At 44.4% G+C, this 20,776-nt stretch overlaps 1 long non-coding RNA gene across 20 annotated transcripts in view; it reads left to right on the top strand.

Moving 5' to 3' along the window:
• Positions 1 to 19,890, top strand: part of LOC111559277 — a 65,801-nt gene extending 45,911 nt beyond the window's left edge. For 12 of the 20 annotated variants that reach the window (XR_006593719.1, XR_006593718.1, XR_006593720.1 and 9 more), the window contains 9 exons: positions 9,632 to 9,770; positions 12,002 to 12,058; positions 12,497 to 12,666; positions 12,979 to 13,039; positions 13,154 to 13,182; positions 13,272 to 13,339; positions 13,463 to 13,557; positions 16,226 to 16,363; positions 16,960 to 17,330. This is a non-coding gene — a long non-coding RNA (uncharacterized LOC111559277). The other 8 variants (XR_006593723.1, XR_006593722.1, XR_006593724.1 and 5 more) reach the window with 8 other exon arrangements.
• Positions 19,891 to 20,776: the final 886 nt, after the last annotated feature.

The following is a 20,776-nucleotide window of genomic DNA, read 5'->3' as shown; positions in this document are numbered from 1 at the left end:
GAAGTCACCAGGGCTGCAGCGACTCCAGTTTTGTGGTCTTCCCCGAGGGCTATCTTGAGGGTCTGTTCAAGGGCGTGGGTCAAGTGTGGGTTATGGTTAGAGATCGTTTAGGTGTAGCATTAGGTTTATGTTTAGGTTTACGGTTAGGGTTAGGGTTACGTCCCATCAGGTTCCAGGCACTGATCCACATGAGAACAGTTGTTTACCTGAAGGGAGTAGTGGAGTACACAATGGAGGGTGCTGGTCAGGATTAGTCTTTGGGTTCCAACTTTAGATAAATATATGGGCCACCCTTCAGATAGGCCTCAGGATTCTTCTCGTGAAGCTGCTGTCATGCTTTGCATATGACATGGTGATGTTCTATGTTCCATGCCTAGTATTTATGCACCGATTCTCAATCCCGTGTTTGTGCTGTTGTCAGACTTTGGAAATTAGTCCCCATGGGGATAGACACTTAGCTAGGGTCAGGGTTCAGTACAGGGAACTCGCCAATTCCGAAGCGACACCAGTGTTTTGAATTCCACGGAGGACTGAAGTGAGGGCATATGCGCGGCTGTGAATCTGGTTTAGAGTTAGTGTGCTAGATTGGGTTAGGTGTAGGGTGAAGGTTATGGTTGGGGTTATGATTAGGGTTAGGGTTAGGTCTCAGGAGACTCTAGGCACTGAACCCACAACAGTGGTGTTGTCTCCACGAAGAGGTGAGTGGTGTCCCCAAAGGAGGGTGTCAGTCAGGACAAGTCTTTGGGTTCCAAGGCCAGACAAATGTAAGGGCCACCCTTCGGGTAGGCCTCAGGATTCGTCTTGTGCAGCTGCAGTCACGCTTTTGAAATGAGATAGTGATGTTCCACATTCCATGTTGAGTATTTCTGTACTGATTCTCGAAACCGTGTGCATGCTGGTGTCAGACTTGGAATTGGGTCCCGACGGGGAGAGAGCCTTACCTACTGTTTGGGTTAGGTCCAGGGAAGTTAGCAGAAGCGAATCGACTCCAGTTTTGTGATCTCCCTCGAGGACTGAATTGAGGGCCCATGCAACAGTTCGGGTCAAGTGTAGGATTTGGGTTACTGTTAGGGTTAGGTGTAGGGTGAGGGTTATGCTTAGGGTTACGTTAGGGCTAGGGTTAGGTCCCAGGAGGCTCTAGGCACTTACCCCACAGCAGAGCAGTTGTCTCCCCGTTGGGCTGAGTGGAGTACACAAGGGAAGGTGCCAGTCAGGATTAGTTTCGGGTTCCAATGGCAAACAAATATTGGGCAAGCCTCACATAGGCCTCAGGAATCCCCTCGTTCAGCTGCAGTTCCTCTTTGAAAATGACATAGTGAAGTTCCACGTTCCATGTCGAGTATTTCTGCACATATACTCAAACCCGTGCGTGCTCTTGTCAGACTTTGGAATTGGGTCCCCATGGGGACAGAGCCTCAGTTAGGGTTAGGTTTCGGTCCAGGGACTTCACCAGGACAGAAGCACTAACAGTGTTGTGAGTTCCATGGGGGGCTGAAGTGAGGGTACGTGCGTGGCTAAGGTCTGGTGTAGCTTATTGAGATTGATAGGATTAGGTGTAGGGTGAGGATTATGTTTAGGATTAGGGTTAGGTTTAGGTCCCAGAAGACTCCATACACTGTTCCCACAGTAGAGCTGGTGTTAACTCGAAGGGCTGAGTACACAAAGGAGGGTTCCAGTCAGGATTAGCCTTTGACTTCCAAGGCCAGACAAATGTATGTGCCACCCTTCAGGTAGGACTCACGAAGCGTCTCATGCAGCTGCAGTCACGCTTTGGAAATGACATTGTGATGTTCCACGTTCCATGCCAAGTATTTCTGCACTGATTCTCGAACCCGTGTGCGTACTGTTGTCAGACTTCGGAATTGGGTCCCCATTGGGAGAGAGCCTTAGGTAGCATTAGGGTTTAATCCAGGGAAGTCGCCAGGGCTGAAGCAAGTCCAGTTTCATGATCTCCCTCGAGGTCTGAAGTGAGGGCACATATGAGGGTGTGGTTTAATGTAGGGTAGGGTTAGATATAGGGGTAGGTGTAGGGTGAGGGTAATGGTTAAGGGTAAGGTTAGGGTTACGGTTAGGTCCCTGGAAGCTCCAGGCTCTGAACGCACAGCAATGTATTTGTCTCCATGAAGGGCTTAGTGGAGTGCTCAAGGGAGCGTGCCAGTCAGTATTAGTCTTTGTGTCCAAGGCCAGACAAATGTATGGGCCACCCTTCCCATAGGCCTCAGGAATCCTCTCGTGCAACTGCACTCGTACTTGGAAATGACATTGTGATGTTCCACTTTCCATGCCGGGTATTTCTGCACTGATTCTCAAACCCGTGTGCATGCTCTTGTCAGATTTGGATTTGGGCACCATGGGATAGAGCCTTAGCTAGGGTTATGGTTCAGTCCTGGGACGTCGCCATGAATGAAGCGACACCATTGTTGTGAAATCCATGGAGGGCTGAAATTAGGAACACACTTGGCTGTGGATCTGGTTTAGAGTTAGTGTGATAGATAGGGTTAGTTGTAGTGTGAGCGTTATGGTTAGGTTACAGTTAGTGTTTTGGTTAGGTCCCCAGAGGCTCCAGGCACTGACCCCACAGCACAGCAGTTGTATCCCCAAATGCTGAGTGGAGTACACAAGGGAGGGTGCCGGTAGTATCATTCCTTAGGATCCAAAGGCAGAGATGTATTGGCCACCCTTCGAATAGGCCTCAGAAATCCTGTCGTGCGCTTTGCAAATAACATGGTGATGATACACATTCCATGCCAAGTATTTCTACACATATTTTCGAACCTTGTGTGTACTCTTGTCAGATTTTGGACTTGGTTCCCCATGGGGAGAGACACTTAGATAAGTTTAGGGTTTGGTCCAGCAATGTCCCCAGGGCCGAAGCGACTCCAGTGTTGTGAATTCCATGGAGCTCTGAAGTCAGGGAACATGTGCAGCTGTGGGTCTGGTGTAGACTTAATGATATAGATAGGGTTTGGTGTACGGTGACATTTATGGTTAGGGTTACTGTTAGGTTTAGGTGTAGGTCCCACGAGACTCCAGACACAGACCCCAAACAGCAGGTGTCAACCTGAAGAGCTGAGTGTAGTACACAAGGAAGGGTGCCCGTCAGTCTTCGTATTTGGGTTCCAAGACCAAACAAATGTATGGGGCACCGTTTGGGTAGGCCTCAGGATTCCCGCTGTGCAGCTGCAGTCGTGCTTTGGAAGTGACATGGTGAGGTTCCAAGTTCTATGTCAACTATTTCTGGACCAATTCTTGAACCAGTGTGCGAGCTGTTGTCAGATATTGGAATTGGGTCCCAATGGGTACAGAGCCTTAGCTAGGGTTAGAGTTCATTCCAGTGGTGTGGCCACGGCTGAAGAGGCTCCAGTCTCGTGATCTCGCTGGAGGGCTGAATTGAGTGCCCATGCAAGTGTGTGGGTCACGTGTAGTGTTTGGGTTAGAGATAGGGTTCAGTGTAGGTTGATGTTTATGATTAGGGTTACGATTAGGGTTAGGGTTAGGTCCTAACCCAGCAAGCTCCAGGCACTGAACGCACAGCAGAACAATTGTCTCCCTGAAGGGCTGAGTGTAGGACACAAAGGAGGGTGCCTGTTAGGATTAGTCTTTGGGTTCCAAGGCCAGGCAAATGTATGGGCCGCCCTTCGGTTAGGCTCAGGAATCCTCTTGTGCAGTTGTAGTCGCGCTTTTGAAATGACATTGTTATGTTCCACGTTCCATGCTGAGTATTGTTGCACCAATATTCGAACCCTTGTGGGTGCTGTTGTCAGATTTTAGAATTGGGTCCCCATGGGGAGAAAGCCTTGGCTAGGGTTACGGTTCAGTCCAACGAAGTCGACAAGGCCCAAGCCACTCCATTCCCATGATCTCCCTCCAGGGCTGTGTTGAGGGCCTTAGCGAAGTTGGGAGTAAAGTATAGGGTTCAGTTAGAGACAGGGTTAGGTGTAAGTTGAGTGTTATGTTTAGGGTTATGGTTAGGGTTAGGTTTAGGTCCAATGAAGCTCCAGGTACTGAACCCACAACAGTGCAGTTGTCTCCCTGAAGGGCTGCGTGGAGTGCATAAGGGAGCATACCGGTCAGTATCAGTTCTCAGGATACAAGGGCAGGGAGATGTTTGGGCCACCCTTGGAATAGGCCTCAGGAATCCTGTTGTGCAGCTGCAATCACACTTTGCAAACGATATGGTGATGTCCACAGTCCATGCCGAGTATTGTTGCACCAATTCTCGAACACATGTGCGTGCTCTTGTCAGACTTTGGAATTGGGTCCCCATGGGGTAAACACTTACCTAGGGTAAGGGTTCGGTACAGGGAAGTCACTAAGGCTGAAGTGACACCAATGTTGTTAATTCCATGGAGGGCTGAAGTGAGGGCACATGTGCGGCTGTGGATCTGGTTTACATTTCATGTGCTAGATAGGATTAAGTATAGGGTGAGGGTTATGGTTAGGGTTATGGCTACGGTTAGTGTTAGGTCCCAGGGGGCTCTCCATCCATGTAGTTTCAAATGGCAAGATTTTATTCTTTTTGATGGCTAAGTAATATTCCATTGTGTGTATGTATGTGTATACACACACACACACATATACATATACATACTATGTATACATGTATGTATTTATACCACGTCTTTATCCATTCATCCATTGATGGACATTTGGGCTTTTTCCATACTTTAGCTATTGTTGATAGTACTGCTATAAACTTTGGGTTTCACGTGTCCCTTTGAAATAGCATATCTGTATCCCTTGCATAAATACCTACTAGTGCACCTGCTGGGTTGTCGAACAGTTCTCTTTTTCATTTTTTGAGGAACCTACATACTGTTTTCCAGAGTGGCTGCACCAGCCGTGCCAGCCAGTGCACCAGTGCACCAGCAGTGCAAGAGTTCCTCTTTCTCCATTTCCTCGCAAACATCTGTTGTTGCCTGCGTTGTTAATGTTAGCCATTCTCACAGGGGTGAAGGGGAGTTTCATTATGGTTTTCATTTGTATTTTCCTGATGATGAGTGATTTTGAGCATTTTTTCATGTGTCAGATGGCCATCTGGATGTCTTCCTTGGAGGAATGTTTGCTCATTTCTTTGCCCATTTCTTCACTGGATTACTTGGTTTTTTTGGGTGTTGAGTTTGGTATGCTGTTTATAGATTTTGAATACTACTCCTTTATCTCATATGTTGTTTGCAAATATCTTCTCCCATTCTATTGGTTGCCTTTTAGTTTTGCTGATTGTTTGCTTCTCTGTGCAGAAGCTTTTTATTTTGATGAGGTCCTAATAGTTCAGATTTGCTTTTGTTTCCCTTGCCTCTGGAGACATGTTGAGTAAGAAGTTGTGGACGCCAACATTAAGGGGGTTTTACTTGATTTCCCCCTTGAGGATTTTGATGGCTGCCTATCTTACATTTAGGTCTTTCATCCGTTTTGAGTGTCTTTTGTGTAAGAAAGTGGTCCAGGCTCATTCTTCTGCATATCACTGTCCAGTTTTCCCAGCACACTTGCTGAGGAGACTGTCTTTATTCCATTGGATCTTCTTTCTTTTGGTCAAAAATTAGCTGGCCATACATCTGTGGGTCCAATTCTGTGTTCCTGTTCTGTTCCATTGATCTGAGTGTCTGTTCTTGTGCCAGGACCGTACTGTCTTGATGATTACAGCTTTGTAATACAGCTGGAAGTCCAGGATTGTGATACCTCCTACTTAGGTTTTCTTTTTCAAGATTGCTTTGGCTATTCGGGATCTTTTCTGGTTCCATACAAATTGAAGGATTGTTTGTTATAACTCTGTGGAGAATGCTGGTGTTATTTCAATAGGCATTGCGTTGAATATGTAGATTGCTTTGGGTACTATTGACATTTTGACAATAGTTGTTCTTCCTATCCAGGCGCATGGAATGTTTTTTGTTTTTGTGTTTTTGTCATCTTCATTTTCTTTCATAATCTTTCTATAGATTTCAGTGTATAGATTTTTCACCTCTTTGGTTAGATTTATTCCTAGGTATTTTATGGGTTTTGGTGCAATTGTAAACGGGATCGATTCTGTGATTTCTCTTTCTGTTACTTCTTTGTTTGAAGAGAAATGCAAGAATGTAATTAATTAAATTAATGCAAATAATGCAATTAATTAAATTAAATGCAATAATGTAATTAATTTCTGTGCATTGATTTTATATCCTGCCACTTTGCTGAATTCATGGATCATTTTAGCAGGTTTGGGTGGAATTCTTTTATCAAGAAAGGATGCTGTATTTTGCCAAATGCTTTCTCTGCATCTATTGAGTGCATCATGTGGTTCTTGTCCCTTCTTTTATTGATGTGATGAATCACATTGATTATTTTGTGGATATGGATCCAGCCTTGCATTCCAGGTATAAATCCCACTTGGTCGTGGTGAATAAAGTTTAAATGTATCTTTGGATCTGGTTGGCTAAAATCTTGTGGAAGATTTTTGCCTCAATGTTCATCATGAAAATTGGTCTATACTTATCCTTTTTAGTGGGATCTTTGTCTAGTTTGGAATCCAGGTAATGCCGACTCATAGGAAGAGTTTGGATGTTTTCCTCCATTTCTATTTTTGGGGCAGCTTCAAGGAAATAGATGTTACCCTTCTTAAATGGTTGGTAGAACTCTCCTGGAGAGCCATCTGGCCCTGGGCTCTTGTTTTTTGGGAGATTTTTGATTACTAATTCAATTCTTTTTGGTTACGGTTCTGTTCAAATTTTCTATTTCTTCCTCTTTCAGTTTTCATAGTTTGTGTATTCCTAGGATTTTGTCCATTTCTTCCAGATTGCCCATTTTTTTGGTATATAATTGCTGATAATGTTCTCTTATTCTTGTTTGTATTTCTGCTGTGTTGGTTGTGATCTCTCCTCTTTCATTCTTGATTTTATTTATTTGGGTCCTTTACTTATTCTTTTTGATCCAACTGGCTGGTGGTTTATCAATTTTATTAATTATTTCAAAGAACCAGCTTCTGGTTACATTGATCTCTTCTGTTTGTGTGTGTGTGTGGGGGGGGGGATAGGGAGTTGTTGTTTGTTTTTGTTTTTATTTTCAGTTTTGAAAGCATTGAGTTTTGCTGTAATCTTTATCATTTCTTGTCTTCTGCTGGATTTGGTTTTTATTTGATGATCTCTTTTCCATTACTTTAAGGTATAAGCTTAGGTGTGTATCTGAGACTTTTCTTCCCACTTTAGGAAGGCCTGGATTGCTAAACTTCCTCTTATGACTATCTTTGCTGCATCCCAGAGCTTTTGGACTGTGGCGTTATCAGTTTTATTAGCTTCCATGTACTTTTTAATTTTCCTTTAACTTTTTGGTTCACCCATTTATTCTTTTTTTTTTATTTTAGTTTTTATTATTTACAACTTACATCCAAATTAGTTACCGTATAGTTCAACAGTTATTTCATGAGTAGATTCCTCAGTATCCCTTACCCATTTAATCCATCCCCCCACAACCCCTCCAGTAACCCACTGTTTGTTCTCTATATTTATGTGTGCGCTTCCTTTGTACACCTCCGTTTTTATATTATTTTTGTTTCCCTTCCATCGTATGTTCATCTGTTTTATCTCTTAAAGTCCTCCTATGAGTGAAGTCATATGATATTTGTCTTTCTCTGACTACTAATTTTACTTAGCATAATACCCTCTAGTTCCACCCATGTAGTTGCAAATGGCAAGATTTCATTCTTTTTGATTGCTGAGTAATTCTCCATGTCTCACACACACACACACACACACACACACACACACACACACACACACTACATTTTCTTTATCCATTCATCCATCAATGGACATTTGGGCTTTTTCCATACTTTGGCTATTGTTGATACTGGTGCTATAATCATGGGGGTGCAAGTGTCCCTTCAAAACAGCACACCTGTATCCCTTAGATAAATGCCTAGTATTGAAATTGCTGTGTCATAGGATAGTTCTCTTTTTAGCTTTTGAGGAGCCTCCATACTGTTTTCCAGAGTGGCTGCAGCAGCTTAGATTCCACCATTCATTGTTCAGTAGGATGTTCTTTAGTCTACAAGTATTTGTTATCTTCACAAATTTTTTCTTGTGGTTGATTTCAAGTTTCATAGCATTGGGGTCTGAAACTATGCACGGTATGATCTCTTTTTGTACTTGTTGAGTACAAGTAAACATAAAATTATTTATGTTTACTTATTTTAGAGAGAGAGAGACACAGCATGAGCAGGGGAGGGGCAGAGAGAGACGGAGACACAGAATCCGAAGCAGGCCTCAGGCTCTGAGCTGTCAGCACAGAGTCCGACACAGGGCTCAAACTCACAAACCATGAGATGACGACCTGAGCTGAAGTCAGATGCTTAACTGACTGAGCCCCCCAGCCACCCACTTTAATGAAGTTTTAAATGACACCGTTCAAAGGGCACTTGCTACTTGGCAAACTCAGAGAGAGAGAAAGAAGTGTGAAGAAACAGGAAGTGGTAAGAGTCGGCTGCTGAGTTTTACCGTAATTTGGCTTTGGAGGCTTTTTTTCATTGGGTGAAGTGAGCACAGCATATTTGCCTGCCATTTACCACAGTAGACAGTGGGCCTCTGGGAGCCAAAACCCTTTCTTTTTTTTTTTTTTTTCAATACATGAAATTTATTGTCAAATTGGTTTCCATACAACACCCAGTGCTCATCCCAAAAGGTGCCCTCCTCAATACCCATCACCCACCCTCCCCTCCCTCCCACCCCCCATCAAAACTCTTTCTGACCAATGAGCTGGAATTTTACTAGGACCGCCAAGATGAGTTTTGCTATTTCAAGGACTAGGAGTTATCTTTTATTTTCACAACTAGGTAATTATCACATCATTCAACTCTGCCCTCCACGATATGTAGAAAATACCCAAATATAGTTGAGAGAGAAAGGGTTATAGCCATAGTGTATGAACCTTTCCCTTTAAAAAAATATGTTTAAATTATGCTTTATGATTTTTTTTAATTTTAGTGAGGGAGCATGCAAGTGGGGGAGAGGGGCAGGGGGAAAGAGAGAGAACCTTAAGCAGGATTCACACTCAGTGTGGAGCCCAACACAGGTCTGGATCACATGATCCTAGAAAAATGACCTTACCCAAAATCAAGAGACTAATGCTCAACTGACTGAGCTACCCAGGTGCTCAATAGTCTCTTTCTTTCTGAATGCTGAATAGTAAATTTTCAACGTGAATTGGGGGATAAACAGGTATACATACATACATACATACATACACCACTAAGAAAGCCATGAGTTGTTAGACATTAACTATATTCCATCATCTTTGTCTTCTAGTTATATTCATGCCTCAAGGTGTTTTTTGATTGCAATGCACGATCTTGGTGTGTGAGGTACAAATTGTTGTGTGATCAGTTTTCCGTGAAAGTCTTTCCTCACATCTGCCTTAACCACATGATGCAAATGTTGAATTCGAGGATGCATAGCTAAGAGCCTTGAGGTCCAATAACTGTCAACTAGAAGTTATATTTTCTGTTGGGGAGAAATCCCCATATGATGGCAATGACTTTGAATTGGTAAGGGAAAGAATACTTTCATGCCTTCATGGTTCTTGCCTTTTTTCTGTCTCACCAAAATCAAGACTCAGGTCATGTGCCCGTTTATCAAGAAAACACCCCCTTTTTTTTTCCCAGAAAATAAAAACGCCCTGGTAGACAAGTGTGATGCATTGAGGTCTGTGAAAGCCACAAAGGAAGCAAAAGTCAAACAGCTGAAGGAGAAAGCACATAACCTAGAAGAATTCTATGAACGAAGAAAAGTGCCTACAAAAAAGTAAGGGGGGCGCTTGGGTGGCTCAGTCGGTGGAACGTCCAAATTCGGCTCAGGTCATGATCTCACGGTCCATGAGTTCAAGCCCCATGTCGGGCTCTGTGTTGACAGTTCAGAGCCTGGAGCTTGCTTTCGATTCTGTATCTTCCTCTGGCCCTACCCAACTCGCACTCTGTCTCTATCAAAAAATGAATAAACGTTAAAAAAATTTTAGAAAAGATGTTCATGTGAGAACTGTCACAAGGACCGTATTGTATGGGAGAACATGGCAGCCAGTAGAGATAATTGTATTTCTTTTGGAACTGGGTCCAGAGTATTTTTGCCCAATGCATTCAGTAGAATTGGACCTTCCCTTCCTACCTTGCTTTCTGTAATGTAACCTGCATTTTCCTTTCTGTCCTAAGTGCTTGCCACACATTGTGTCATGTTTTGGGGGCAGAAGAGGGAAGGTGCCATCATTAATAACGTTAATACCTGGATCCACTCTGGATCCACCTACACTGTCCTATAGGTTTCAATCGCATCACACTGTTTTGTCACCCAGCAATTAGGTCATTTTTGTTCAGGACCAGACATGGGTCAAAAATGTGTGGGGAAAAAATTGAATTCTCTTGCTGCAGAAACAATGGAAGTTGCTTTCTGGAAAGTGGGTAGGGGTACCAGCAGTACTGGATCCCTGCATCCATTCTGCCAGTGAGATTGCTCACTGCAGGCCCAATCCCTAAGAAAGTCGTTTCCTGTCCCCTGATTTTTCAAGTGTAACTCTTCTGAGTCTTGGCCAAAGCCCGCAGCTTCACTAGGGCTCATCTTTGCTGGCCTCCCCTGAAGTACACTTCTTTACTTCTAAGTCTGTGCCCATAAAGTTGTTCAGCTTCTTTGCCATTCAAGTGTATGCACCCCACATCAATGATGAGTCCTAGGGAGTTTGGGTCCAACTGCCAGGCTGGCTTCGTCCTGGGCTTCCTTCTTCTCCATCTTGGTCTTGTGTGTCTTTGTGGGGTTGTCAGATACTTGGTGCATTCAGTCACATGTTTCCTCCTTTGTACAGTATTTCCTTTTGTTCTCAGGAGGAGATGGGGGACTTTAGAGTCCCTCACTCGTGTTGGAAAGGGAAGTCTTCTCTTCCCTGGAGACTCACCTTTATGTTCGTCCTTCCCACAGCTGGGGTTAGGGCTTGCTCTGTCTCACTGGCATCTTGTTTTTGTTAACTCGTAAGCTCTTTCTGTGAGTGGGTACAGCACCCTGACCACCTCTCTATCTTCAACCCCTTACAACAGAGCCACTACATTACAACCACTCCAGCAAGCATTTGCCCAAGGACTGCCTGAGAGGCCAGAAGTAAATGCATGTGCCTTTCTCTGTCTAGTGCTTTTGTGTCATTTGCTAAGAGATTTTCAATTTTGCATGTGATTCTTGAGTACATCAAGTGTCAAGTTGAAACCATCTCAGTCAACACCACAAAGAAAATGGTCTGAGGGCAACACAGCAACCCAGCCTTGCCAAGCATTGCCTTCTGCTGCCTTCACTATCAATGGAATGAGTCTTGTTAAAGTAGATTTGGCTCCATGAAGTTGAGAGTTTTCCACCTGACATCTCTTTCCTGGAAGTAAACCCAGACTGTGTGACAGTTCATATCAGGTTGTACGTCAGGAGATGAGGTTGTTCTAAGATTGGCCTTTTCAAGGTGGAGGCAGGGGTTGCAGTCCTGAACGCTAGCGATGTCTGGGAGTGAGCTGCAATGTTAGTGAAACCATATTCTGGAAGGTCGTCTTTCAGGTGATTGCCTGTGTCATGGTACAACTTTTGGACTGAGAATCAGGGCTCCCCATGGAGGTGTAAGACTAGTGATGATCCCTTGATTCATCCTAATGGGTACAGTTGGTCAGATACGGTTTTTCACTCACTGATGAAATGAGTCTTCGCCATATCAAACAAAAGACCAACTCTGGGAAGGCACAAAGTACAATGTTATTTGATGACTTTATGATAAAGGAGAGGAAACGAGAACTAGAAAGACAGTTCCAATAGTAGAGACGTGGCAGCAGACAGAAGTTGAATTTTCTTGAACTTAAATGGGGTGTTCACTTCAATTCTCTGATTGGGTTGTCAGTGTGTGCATTTATGGGAGAAGTGGGGGAAGGGATATTTGCATAGGCCTTCAAGAGTGCTGGGAGGTAAAAAGGGAGAACCTCTGGACCTTGGTCCTGACTGTGTATGTAACTTTCCCATCTTAGGAAGCTGAAAATGACACTGTGAACTGGCGGCAAAGAAGAATCAGCTAGCAGCTGCAGGTAAAATTTGAAAGTAGCTACAGAAGGGGCGCCCGGGTGGCTCAGTCGTTTAAGCGTCCAACTTCAGCTCAGGTCATAATTTCACAGTCCGTGAGTTCGAGCCCCGTGTCAGGCTCTGTGCTGACAGGCCAGAGCCTGGAGCCTGTTTCAGATTCTGTTACATCTCTCTCTGTCCCTCCCCCGCTCATGCATGTGCTCTCTCTCTCTCTCTGTCTCAAAAATAAATAGACATTAGGGAAAAAAAAGAAAATAGCTACAGAAGAAATAAACAAGTACAAGTGAGTTCAGCTAGTAATTACCAGGAGCTCATGAAACCGCTGTTCATTTTTTGGTTTTTAATCTTTTTGAAAAGTTTAAAGTCAACATATGCATAGAGTATTAACAGATAAAAAAGGTAAGTTTTAGAAAGAATAAAATAAAGTTTCTAAACATTTGCAGATCTCAAGTAGTGACCAGACTGTGTGGAAACTTTGTCCATGCTAACATTCCTCGGGGGTGGTGTCAATTGTCGTCATCTGTAGGAAAGCAGTGTGTCGTACAATGAATCATACCCATCAACGTGGTAGTGCCATTTCATGGCCCTCGTCTTTGCAACCCTGGGAAACATGGTGAGGATATAAGTTATAGAAGAATAGATCTTTATGATAAAAGACACTTGTCACATGATGAGTTAGAGAAAGATTGAAAATGGGAAGGAATTCTATGAACTCTGAACCCTACAGGCATGGGATAATGAGTAAGGAAAAGATGTGACAATAGCTTTGATCCTACTGTACATTGATAATCATGGGCAAAGTGTTTCATGTGTAAGAATAAATTGTATCAGGGGACAGATATGAGGTTGGTGGGAACGTGGGCAGCTTATTTAAAATCATACCCAATATTGGGCCTTATCTGACAAGAGCAATTGTAACTCACAGGCAACAAATTGAACAAACACGGGAACAGCTGCAGCAGGCAGAGCTCACCTTTAGATACCAGGTAACCTGAGTTCTACCTGACATACTGAACCCTTAGCACCTCACGCGGGTGAGTGTAGTGGCCCTTGGAATCCCTAACCACGGGCTTTTCCTTGTTGGCTTTTTCCGCTTGCAGTTCACGAGATGAATGCTCAGGACAACTAGGTAAGTGTTTTCTTGTTTCCTCCTCTTTCTTTGGTGCACAGTGTGGCACCACCTTCCCACTGAAGGTGGATGTGTTTTTTCTCCCCCAGATCAAGACTCAGATCTGGGACAGGGAGATGGCGGAGCAGGGCAGGGAGGTCGCTTACTTGAAATACAGGTGTGGTCATTTGACTTGCGTTTTGATGGGTGTTTCCAGGGATGACACCTGCACTGTTAGTTGTCTAGTAGACGACGTGGTGTTGCAACTCTTATAGAAGTCCATTATTTTTCTGTATCCAAGACTGGACGGGATGAAAGCAAAGAGGCTGCCTGAGGGATACACGAGGCAGAAACCAATGGCTGCAAGACCAGAGAAGCAGAACCCTCCGAGGAGAGGTAAGAGGCATGTTGTGATGTGCCGCAATCTAACTTCTGCTGTGCAGCTTGTTCCTGTGGATGATCATTGTGTGGTCTGGAAAGAATCACAAGCACTAAGGACAGCAGGTGGTCTGAAGGGGTGACAGAAGGGTGTTCTCCTCTGCTGCCGCAGACAGTGAGGCACTTGTCCCTGAGACTGGTGGAGCTCATGCCCCTCCTCTACCAGTGACCCTCCCACCTCCTCTAGCATCCCCCTGTCTAAAGAGCCTGGAAAGGATGACAGGATATGGGCCTCATCCTTCTTCCCACCCAGACTCAATGTGAAGACTTTAGTTTATTTGAGGAGAAGGTCATTTATTCACTAGTTTTAATGGTCTTTATTTTTGTTTGTTTTTGGGAACTGTAGCCCTACATCCGTCCACTCAAGTTCCATAAAGCTTAGCTTAGTCCTCTGATGGTATCAGTATAACTCTGCAGCTTCGCTGCTAACTTCTCACAGTTTTCCTTTTCTCTATAGTGTAAAATTAGTCTTTAGTTATATACTAATTGCTCTCATGTGGAAGGCAGCTTGTAGATAAGCTGAGAGATTGAACAATTTGCCTGAAGTCTGAAGAAATGCACGCTTCTTGAGGGCTCATTGAGGATATACACCAAACCAGTGTTCTCAATGTTAATCTTTTTTTTTTAAGTTTATTTATTTTGAGAGAGGAAGAGACAGAATGCCAAGCAGGTTCCACACTGTCAGTGAGGAACCCAACGCTGGGCTTGAATTCACAAGCTGTGAGATCGTGACCTGAGCCAAAATTAAGAGTCAGATGCTGAATCCAAGCATCCTCATATTAATTCTTTATCTGTAATAAAATCGTGATTTCCCATGATGTATACTGAGAAAACTGTTTTACTGATAAATTCTAAATTGCTAGTTGTGCCTGGCCTGTCCACAGTTATGTGATTAATTATGAAACAACATGAACTAGAGCACCGTGAGGTCTTTATCAAGGTGAGGGGATGGTTCTCTCCCTTATCCTTGGGGGTCACCTGAGGCATGTGGGATACCGTCTGCCTCTGGTCAGGGACCTGACTGTAGGGAAAAGTTTAAGATATTTGAGGAATGAGTTGAGGGATTGTTTTCATTATGTCCAGTCCCCTGAAAGCAGAATAAACCTCTGTCCCTTCTAGGGCCTTTAGTAAATCGAGAAACTGCTGAAACCTCTGTGAGTTACAGCGGCTCTGGCTGTACCAAGAATGCAGACAAAGGCAAGGTAAATGCCGGAGCCATTCTCAGTTGTAACTCTTTTGGGAAACCCTCATCTTTATGTACAGCACGCTCACCTAGCCTTGTCTTGTTTTGCGTGTTGTGTGATATGTCTATTTCTTCTTTGTTTTCAAAACGCATACCCATAACCCAGGAGCCCACAGGCTTCTCAATTTTTAGTCTGTCAGCTTTCTGTGGTAAGTTTAGAAGCCAAAAGCGCTTAGAGACTGAGTACCTTAAGGTTTTTCCGTGAGTTTCAAGAAATAACGAGAGGAGGATGACTGCACACTCCAAACAGAAGTCTCCTGGCCTGGGTGACCCCTTCCAGACCTCACCTCTGTGGGAAGAGTGTGGTTGCTGTGTCTTTCTTTCTTGATTCTGGCTAGGAGATGAACCTGTTAGAAACGACATCATGACTCCAACTTTATATTTTGTGCCCTGTGCCATTTAGAGTGGTCCTAGATAAAGCCAGTGTCATCAGTCATCACCTTCCTGTCTTTGTTGGTAAATGACTTGCCTGGAATTCTCCACCTATACCTTAGGTAAAAATAGTTTGAACACTGTGTCCTTCAATTGTGTTTCTATGAGCAGTTTTTGGTTGTGTCCCCAGTCACTGTTAGAGCTCATACAGTTTCATGACGCATACCAGGAGTTTTGTACCAAAACACTTGCATGAAATCTGTTATGTGAATTTCTCCTTCTTTTTTTCTGTTGCACATAATTACTCTGTGTCCTGTAGTATGCTTAAAGTCAGAATTCCCTATGAATTAAGATGAACACATCTGAGCTTTGTAGACATTCACCACAAGTAACTCGTTCTTCACAGAAGACTCTCATTCCCCTGCAGGATTCGAGGCATCCTCCACTCCCCAGAGGTCTCAGAGGCCTTTGACAACACTTCAAGAGGGAAGACTCCTTTCTCAGGGAGAAGAGCAGAGGAGGCATAGAGAGGGTCCGGCTGCAGAACGTTTTGCCAGGAGTGGCTGTGATTCCATGAGCAGAATATGAGCCGTGTATTCCCACTCATTTTTTGTGTGTTCTTAATATAGCAAAAGCAGAGCATCTGGAGTTGGCGTAGAGGAGGGATGCAGGGTGAACCTGGACATCAATGGCCGCCTGTCTGGAGAATGCTACTTCATTAATCTGTAATTACTTCTGTTAACCCGTTAGGACAGGACCATTGCCATTTTCTTCCACAGACGTGGGCAGTGATGTGTGGTGGCAGTAGGTTAACCTCTTGCATCTACTACCCCAAGCTGTAGGTGCTATCCAGTGGCAGGGACAGAGTTTTCAGGTACTGATGCTACTCTCTTGGATCCTGGTGGCAGAGAAGGTGGCAGGTGCTGACACACTCTTCTCTGGGTTACAGCTGCTGTTGGTATTGGTTCTCTTGTCTGGCATATGTATGTGGCTGTCACTTCTGTTCTGCAGGGCAGTCTGGATCCTGGGGACTTCCTCCGTTAACTGGATGATTCTGCATGCCCCACCCCCATGGACTATTAGGCACATCCACCTCCTGAACCTTGGTGGCCCTGGGGCCACCCGGAACCCCTCCACCTGCAACACTTGGTAAGATGATCTGAGCACTAGGAGTTGACTTGTAAAACACACTCACCTTATTTTTGTTGCTGTTAGGTCTTGGGCCAAGGTGCAGAGGTGGTACCACAGACCATTGTGATGCAAGGGGAATGTGTCTGCTGCCATTACCACATTCCTCAAGTTGCTCAGGATCTCATCTTTGTCCTTTCCCTCACCATGGGTTGGTACAGGCGTCTCTTTTAGAGAAGGAATGGGGCTGTATGCAGAAAACTAGACATAGCGTTTCAGCAGAAATGCCCTGTACACAGTCCACGTGCTGGGATCTGTGAGGCATGAGGCACAACATAACGTATGTGCATCTAGTTGTGCCCCCAGCCATCCATAGTTGTTCGATGAGTGATGAATACATCTGAATCAGGGCTTTTATGAGTCTTCATCATGTCATAAGGGATGGTTCTTCAAGTTCTTCTTGGGGATCACTGGAGGCATATGGGACACCCTGTGCATGTAATTTGGGATCTCACTGGGGCAAAGAGTTTAAGTTGTCGGAAGTATCAGGGGAGGGTCTTTTGTTTTTGATCTCCAAACAGTGGACTCAAATCAGAATAAACCTCCATCCCTTCCAGGATTTTTTGCAGGTCCAGAAGTAGATGTCACAACCAAGAGTGACATCGACACTGGCTCTGCCAAAACTGCCGAGAAGCACAAAGTAAATGCTGTGGCCATTTTCAGTTCTAAGTCTTTACGGACAGCCACATCTTTCTGTACAGGACACTCTCTTGCCATTGTCTCTGGTTTGTGTGAAGTATGGTCTGTCTGTTGTTTTTGTTTTTTTCCCAAATGCAAAACCTTTACCGCCGAGTCTATGGGCTTCCCTGTTTTCCAGCTGGCATCTGTTTGTGGTAACTTGAGCAGCTAAGCGTGCCTAAAGGTGGGGATCATAGGGCTTTTCCAATGTATTCCTGGAATAAATCAAGGATGATGACACCACATTCCACTTGGAAGTCTCCTACATTGCCTCATTCTTTGTGGATCTCCTCAATGTGGAATCATTGCTCTTGCTGTTTCTTCCTCTCCTGTTTCCTTCTATTGAGGGTTTTAACATGGTCAGAAAAATCTGTGGGTATCCTTACAATTTCAAAATGCGAACTGCCTTCACTCCAACTTACATTTTTGTATGTGTCATTTAGAATGGTCTTAGACAAAGTAAACTTCATACCCATCAGCATTTGGGTAAACATGCTGTCCAGAATCCCCTCATGTGTGCCCTGGTAACAAATACTCTGAACTATAAGAGGTGGCATATTTGTCATAGAAAACATGCACTGATACTTAAGTTGTGAAGAGAAAAAAATCCAAAATTACCTGTGTGGCAAGTCCCCACGGTGTCCTTCACTTGTGTTCACATGAGCACGTTCTCTCGTGTCCTGTGTCACAGGTACAGCTAAAACATGGAAACTTACACCAGACATCAAAGTGCATTTGTGTTAATTTTGTCTTTTAGAATTTCAGCTCATTTTTCCAGAGAACACAATTACCCTGTCAAATATACTGTACTTAAGCTGAGAAGTACCTCTGAATTCAAATAAATTAGCTGAACCTAACTAACATGTATAGGCCAACTAACATGTATAGGCTGCCTGTTTCTCTAAGAGCATGCTTTCCCAGGGCCTCTACAGGCCCTCAGGATCCCCGTCTCCCCATATGTCTCTGTGCCCATGGATAGCACTTCCAGAGAGAAGGAGACCCCATCGTTGGGACAGTAGTTTGGGCACAGGCAGGGGCTTAGAGACAGAACTTTGAGCCACGAGGGCTATGATTCCATGTGTGTACACTGGGATTTTCATTCCTTCTCATTCTGTAGTTCTTCACAACACAATAAACAGCCTCTGTGGTGGAGGGGATGAAGGGTGGAGTGTGATCCTGGACATAGTTGCCTTCCTATTTGGAATATGCTATTTCGTTAATTTAGTATTCAGACTATAAATCTTCTAGGAAAGGGCCCTTCCTGTTCCTACGTTTCCAGACACGTGGGGACATTAGTTTACCCCAATCACATCCTCTTCCCACCCCAAAGCTGTAAGTGGAACCCAAAGTGTGGGTAGAGATTTTGGCACTGATGCTGCCCTCTTGGAACCTGGTGGTGGGGAAGCTAGTAGGATATGAGCACTGCTGCTTTGGGTTTCTGCTTTTTGCTGGTGTTGGTGCTCTGTTCTGTCCTATGAACATACCTCTTATTTCTTTTCCGCAGGCTATTTTGTATGCAAGAGTCCTGGTCCTTTCCCAGGATTGCCTTGCAGGCTGTACCCCATGGACCACCCTTCACCACCAGTCATGGGCTATAGGCCACATCCCCCTCCTCCACCTACTCTATTTGTTAAGATGACCTGAACTGGATGAGTGTATATTCATCTTCTTCATGATTGACTTTGTGTCAATGATGTAGAGATAGTTGTGAGTCTTGGCAATCCAACTACAAACTGCCTGAGGACACTGTAGCATATCTCAAGTTTCTCAGGACATACATACAATGGGCAGTGTCATGTCCCTGTAATACAGTGAGCTATACGTTTCTCTTGTCAAATGAAAGAGGATTTTTTACACAAAAGCAGACGTAGCAGCAGTACTGGGGCGTATGTTGGAGACACAATGTGTTGGGTTGCCTAACTTTTAGAGCATCAGGTGTCCTGTGTGAAAGAGGGACATTCATTAAATGATTCAGACCTTGTAATCACCAAAATGGAAACACCAGTGAAGGATCCAGGGCAAAAACGGGGGAACCTTGAATCATACAGGAATAGAAGGGAAGTTGAGCACAGTAAGCAGAGTTTGAGGAGGTGCAGAGGGGAGGGTGTTGGGGTCAGTGAGATGCAGTTGGAGGTCATTCCTGGCCACAGCCTGAGCAGGGAGTGTGAGGTCCATATGGAGCTGCTATGTGGGATCGCTCTCAGTGCACAATGAACCGTTCATCTCCAAAATGTCACTGTGTTGCCAAAGTGCACACAGGTAATCATCTAAAAAGATTGTTGTCTCCCTGGATTTTCCTGAAGCTTCTGGTATTTGTGGGGGGGAAAGAGCCCTGGAGATATGGGGAGTTTAACTTGGTCTTATGAAAATACTGTATGTCCAAGTTCATATCCCTCAGTGAGACTAAAAGTGGATACAGAGTCTAGATCAGCTGAGTCATCCTACAATTCAGGGCTGGCCATATGCCACCACTACTGGACCCCTGTCATCACCCTGACTACAGCTTTGCATCTCCTCAAACTTCTCTCACAATATTATGACGCTTTGCCTGTGTTCCTGCTGTCTCAGCCCTAATACCAGTTCTCAGTGGGACCTACACAGAGCCTCAGCTGTGGTATCTGTAAAAACAGGGATAACATTTGTTTCCAAGAACAAGAGAAAAGAAGACATTCAGTGCAGAAAGCATCTGCAAACTCTCTGGGAAGTGTCCCCTCACCTTTCTCACAGTTTCAATTAAGATATCGCCACACAATGATCCTCCAAAAAAGATGGTCACGGGAGTTCATTAAACTAAGACTGTTAACAACTCAGCCCAGGGAGTGGGAATCACTGTTTTAAAAAATAAGACAATGTCCCTCGTTTTTCTATTAGAATTCGGGCGCTATCACACAATGAAAGAAAAGATAATTATGAGAATGTGTACATTCAGAGACCTAGATCTGAAGACAATCATTTTCTATTACACATAATCTCACAGATGCAGCCACACACTAAAGTGTTCATCTGAGGCCACAGATAAACTACAGAAGACAGAATGCATGTAGGAAAACATAAGATCACAGGGGAATAAACCAAAATCTCTTTGCCTTATAGGACAACTTTTTTGAAATTGAAGAGGACTGTGCACGGTGACAGACAATCGTGTTTGTATATACATTTTAAGAAGGTGTCAGATCTACCTGCATGCTTTCCCTGCGCATCATGTCCCCTCCACTTTGTCCTTCCTATTGTTGCCTAATCTACCTTTCATCGTTTTGTCTCTGTGCCAGCGTCTGCTTCTAGGGCCATCTGCTCTTGCTCCCCATTGAGTGCACACAGTGGGGTTCCTGTACACACAGGTAACAAAGTGCCAGAAATGGTGGTGAGGGAGGATAGAAGCAAGATCACCCTTTGTGCAGGGGAACCTGAGGGAGTTTCCAGGGTGATGGGAACTACCTATATCTAGATTGATGGGGTGCTTATGCTCAATTATTTTTTTTTTCAACGTTTATTTATTTTTGGGACAGAGAGAGACAGAGCATGAACGGGGGAGGGGCAGAGAGAGAGGGAGACACAGAATTGGAAGCAGGCTCCAGCTCTGAGCCATCAGCCCAGAGCCCGACGCGGGGCTCGAATTCACGGACCGCGAGATCGTGACCTGGCTGAAGTCGGACGCTTAACCGACTGCGCCACCCAGGCGCCCCTATGCTCAATTAT

Source organism: Felis catus, unplaced genomic scaffold, assembly GCF_018350175.1.
Source record: "Felis catus isolate Fca126 unplaced genomic scaffold, F.catus_Fca126_mat1.0 Un_scaffold_57, whole genome shotgun sequence".
NCBI classification, from domain to species: Eukaryota; Metazoa; Chordata; class Mammalia; order Carnivora; family Felidae; genus Felis; species Felis catus.
This window is presented reverse-complemented; position numbering and strand designations above follow the sequence as displayed.